This window comes from Triticum urartu, unplaced genomic scaffold, assembly GCF_003073215.2.
Source record: "Triticum urartu cultivar G1812 unplaced genomic scaffold, Tu2.1 TuUngrouped_contig_8545, whole genome shotgun sequence".
Taxonomy (NCBI): domain Eukaryota; kingdom Viridiplantae; phylum Streptophyta; class Magnoliopsida; order Poales; family Poaceae; genus Triticum; species Triticum urartu.
The window spans coordinates 1-5,264 of NW_024119506.1; the positions used below are offsets into that span (position 1 = coordinate 1).

Below are 5,264 nucleotides of genomic sequence, written 5' to 3' on the forward strand. Positions count from 1 at the left end.
TGAATCTTCACGCATGATAACTCATTTCTGAGAACACTTTTTTAAAATAATTACCGTATTACAAGTTTGTTATTTTTTCTGGGAACTTGGCCACATATAATGACACAATGCGAAGGTTTCCCAATTTTTTTGACTTTTTTTGAATTTTTTATGCCCGTTTCAAAATGCCGTCAAAACGGCGGGAATGGCCGTTCCTAGCTAGTGGTTGAGTCTTGGAATTTTTTTGGTGTTTCTCTTATTAAATAGATACTTATGTACCTATAAATGATTTCTGGAAAAAATAAATAATAAACTATGAGGCACCTGCAGTTCAAATTTGACCCGCTTCCAACTATATCGGCGGAAATTTGTCTTTTTCACGAGAGGTGGATCAAAACTTTTTACACCCAACCATTTTGTCAATTGTGCATTAAATATGTCCTAGTATTTTATAAAAATGATTTGGTCCAATTTTGCAACAATTATTTTGGAGGTCCTTCACAAAAAAACCTCCTTTTGGGCACTCGAAAAATGGAAAATGGTTTTTTCGTCCAAAGAAAATGAAAACTTCCTTAGGCAACATTGTTTGCCATTCCAAGATGCACCCTTTTTGCACAATATGAGATCATTTGAACAAACTATGCCATGAATGTGGCCATAAGATTGATCATTTGTCTTGAAAGCCATGAATCTTCACGCATGATAGCTCGTTTTTTAGAACATTTTTTAAAAATAATTTCCGTATTATAAGTTTATTATTTTTCCTAGAAACTTGGTCACATATAATGACACAATGCGAAGGTTTTCCAATTTTTTGATTTTTTTTGAATTTTTTATGCCCGTTTCAAAATGCGCTCAAAACGGCGGGCTTGACTGTTCCTAGCTAATGGTTGAATCTTGGAAAACTTTTGATGTTTCTCTGATTAAATAGATACTTTTTTTATCTATAAATGAATTTTGGAAAAAATAAATAACAAACTATGAGGCAGCCGCAGTTCAAATTTGACCCACTTCCAGCCGAATCGGCGGAAATTTGTCTTTTTCACGAGAGGTGGATCAAAACTTTTTACACCCAACCATTTGGTCAATTGTGCATTAAATGTGGCCTAGTATTTTAGAAAAATGATTTGGTACAATTTTGCAAGAATTATTTGGTAGGTCCTTCAGAAAAAAAACCATTTTTGCCACAACAAAATGATCAAAAATATATAGAAAGATAAAAAATGCATGCAAACCGGTGATCATCAATAAAAATGGGGTCTAACTTAAGTGAAAATTTTAGTTGTGCCGTTTTGCAAAATATTTTGATAGTTGCTTCATAAAATTCCCCTATTTTTAGTACTTAGAAGCTATTTTAAATCACTGATTTTCTGAACCAATCAGGGATCTTCCCACGGATCGATGGCATGGCGTCCATCCATCCATCCAATTTCTGTTGCTTCACCATTGTGCATAATATGAGATCATTTGAACAAATATTTGATAGGACTTTCACAAAAAAACTCATTTTGAGCACTAAAAAATGAATGAAATTTTTTATCTTGAATCGATCACGACCAATTTATATGGTCATAAGGTCATCAAATGGTTTGCTGCGTTCTGATTGGACCATGCGCATATCACGCGGATCACGCATCAACCACCGTCGGATGCTTCCGGATCCAACGGCCCAAACCCACCCGAGCCGAAACCCTAGGTCTGTCCTTATGGACATTTTCCACCCCCCCCCCCGCCTCCATTCTTTCTCTCATTCCTTCCTCCCCTGCCTCCATTCTTTCGCTCATGCCTGCTATGGGTGCATCAGACACTCCCCGATCCAGATCGACGACGACGGCCCCCCGTCGCCGCCTCTCTCTCCCACCCACCCCGATCCATCCCCTCCCCCGGCGGGATTCGCCGCTCCACTCGTCGTCCCCTACTCTTTCTCCTAGATCCATACGCCGCCGCCATCCTCTCCCCTTCCCTCACCTCCCCCCCGATGCCAACTGCGGCGGTCGTGCGTGTGCTACATGTGCAACTCACGGCCTCCTCTTTCTCCTAGATCCATACGCCGCCGCCGCCATCCTCTCCCCTTCCCTCACCTCCCCCCCGATGCCAACTGCGGCAGTCGTGCGTGTGCTACATGTGCAACTGACGGTCGTGCGTGCTGCTGGCGGACATGGAGGAGTCCGCGCAGCCCAAGCCCGCCGACCCCTCGGAACCGGAGCTCTCCTCGGACCCTCCCAAGGGCGCGGGGACGAACGCGGACGGCTGGCGTCCTCTTCGTGCGACATGCGGTGCTGGCGGCGGGGTCTGGCTAGCGATGTCGAGATCCGCAGGTGAATCGGCGACTGGTGAATCGACCCGTCCCCGCGGCGAGCCATGAGGTAACCCCGCCTGCCCGCCGTCAACATTCCCCGCCTCTCCATGCGATCGCTATTGGTTTCCCACGAGCGACCGTCGGACGGGGGCCGACGCGGGCGCGCTCTACCTGGATGTAGATCGTCCCGTCCCAGCCGTAGCTCGTGCTGGGACAACCAGCGCCTCCTAGAGATCCGCGAGGTCTCGCTTGAGCGGACGCCGATATGGATGGATGGATAGATAGATCTTGCACCTTTCTAGACTGAGAAAAATTCTGATGAATATAAACGGCATTTTTTATGGTTCTGAGTGGCGGCCATTCACTTGTTTGGAGATTCGATTAATATCAGTCCCATCGTCTAGTTACCTGGGGTTTACATACGTGATTTTGTGACAGATCTCCACCTACATGCCTGCTATGGGTGCATCAGACACTGTTCCCGTGCTCTCTGTTACTTTTAAAAAGTTACCAAATTCTTAGCTGGACTAGTAATCAGTGGGTTGTTTGCATCTATGAGGTGTAGAATCAACAGCCCTTCTCATAAATAGATGTTGTTTATGTATACTCCTTTATGGTGGTAATTAACATTTGGAGTTTCGTACGTAGCAGTTCTTTGTCTACTTGTCTTGGATCTTACTGTTAAGACGTTGCTGGTTTCTTGTCTGGAGTAATAGTAATCAGTTTGCTGTTTGCTATTCGTGCAGTTATATTTCGTGTATGGAGTGTGAATGGAACTGATGGGAGGTGGAGCCCTGTACGGATCCGCTGTCCCTGCACACACCATCAAGGTATCCCCTTCATACTGCCGCTCATCTTGGTCTTTTGTCGTTCATTTCCTAGATCTCGCACGCGAGGTGTTTGTTTGAGTGTACCGACAGCGTTTGATTTTCTGGAAAGGTTGAACCTACTGGAGGAGTTCGCGCGGTTTGATCGTGAATTGCTTTCTTGCGATGGTCCCATGTCGCTGATTGAATGCAGATGCACGCGCTGTCGGGAATTGCACTATCGTGGTAGTTAGTGTATGGGTGGATAAACCGTAGTGGGCTAGTACAAACCATCCTAATGTGGTCATCGCTGTTTTGGGTTCCAGTGCAGAGTCTGTTGAAATTGGACTATCATATCATTATAGATGCCCCAGTTCTTGTTCACAAGCTCATCCTAGAAGTGGGTACCACAAACTGTATGATAAGTTTCTGTATCTATGTATATTTATTTACTGTTATAACATGGATATATATTCTGCTTTAATGTTAGTTGTAGCGTTAGCACATCCATATGTGCAAGAAAAGGGTTCGTGTATGTGTGCCTCTGGTTCAATTTTTTACATGGTTCCTTTGACGTCATTAGTCAAAATGGAGCAAGTTGTGTATGTGTATATATACACTATTACAGCAGCCAGATGCAATCCATTTTATTAAATGCGTTCTGGTTCGGATTTGGTCATGGCATGACTTTATTGTTCTGTTTTCTATGAATCTAGTCACTACTTCTGGAGGCAAATTATCCTTACTCATGCATATTGAGCTTTCCATCTACTTGAGGCAACTGCAGGATGGTAAAATTGTTGCTTTGTTTCTGCAGTCACGACCAAGAGACAGAGAAAGCATAGGTTGCTCGGGTGCATGCTAGAGGCTAGAGCTGCAGGAGGTTCAGTTACATGCTATTAGTTTTTTTCCTTCAATGCTACGTTGTGGTAGCCATGCTGTATGTTTCCAGGTTTTCTAACTATATGCAAAACTATCTGTAGGCTCGGCGGGAGCCTCCTGCTGCTTGGCGGTGGACGACAAGGACTTCCTCGCACACGATTTGTCTTCTAAGATTTACGGCGCCAAGGTAATCTCACTCTCTCCGACCCTGATTGTCTTGTGGGTACGGTTGCTCTAGATGGTGGTCTGTGTGGATCTTGTTATACTGAGGGTGTTATGCTGTTGGTGGCTTGAAAGAAGGGCAGAAATGCTTAGCAATCTATTTCCTGTAGTATTTACCTGTTTACATTATGAAATGTGTGGACAGTAGGTATGTTTTCTAGGTTATATGGTAATAATTGTACACCTTATTGTTGAGTTTGGTTTGTGTTTATAGAATACAAGGTTGGTTAATTAAGCCCTGCCTGTATCTTTTAGAGTTTACTTCATTGGTAGCATATTCAGCTGCATTAATTAATATTGTACATGTTGGAGAATTTAGACGATGATAACAAACTGTAACCATGAATACTCAAATAGAAACTTGAACAACCATATGGTTTAATTTGGTTATGTTCCTCCATGCTAAGAGCTAATATGCTGCACTGTTATTCAACTTACATCGACAATTTTAATTTCGCTGAAATCATGTTTTCTTTTCTATGTTTATCTCCCTGGACGACCACTACTACCTCCGTGTTTTTTTTATTCTAGCCTATATTGGTGTTTGGCGATCCTGTTCTAATTAATGTGTATAGTTCAAGCCCTTGTTTCTATCTAAATGTGTGCACAGAAGTTCTGTTACCTTCTGAAAAATTATTGGTGCATTTTTTTGTTTCTCAAAACAAAATAGCTTGCTCATTTAAGCTGTGGCATCCCTACTGTTAGCTTTCATATTGTATCTCTGCTTTCTTGTATGAGAGTATCTCATTTTAACTAGCTGGAGAACAAAAAGCATGGTACTAGCTCAGTTTGTGTTATTATTATAAATAACTATCATTTTCTTGAATGGTCAGTTCATAATATATTTGCCCCAGTTTTCTGATTCTTCTCTACTGATTAATGTAACAGGGCGACCAGGAAGGCATGTTGCCGTTTTGATTGTTCCCAGCCCGACTATGGTTGTCCAGCGAGTCCAGCATGTTGTTATTTGCCCCAGTTTTTCTGGTTCTTCTCTGTTGATTCATGTAACAGTGCGAATGAGGAACCATTTTGTTTGTTCCTAGCCCGACTATGGTTGTACAGTGAGTCCGGCATGT

The 5,264-nt window shown here is 42.8% G+C and overlaps 1 long non-coding RNA gene across 1 annotated transcript; it reads left to right on the plus strand.

Annotated features, from left to right (window-relative positions):
• Nucleotides 1–2,036: 2,036 nt before the first annotated feature.
• LOC125531959 lies at nucleotides 2,037–3,983 on the plus strand. Its single transcript, XR_007293645.1, has 3 exons — nucleotides 2,037–2,345; nucleotides 3,025–3,108; nucleotides 3,902–3,983. It is a non-coding gene; the product is annotated as an uncharacterized LOC125531959 (long non-coding RNA).
• Nucleotides 3,984–5,264: the final 1,281 nt, after the last annotated feature.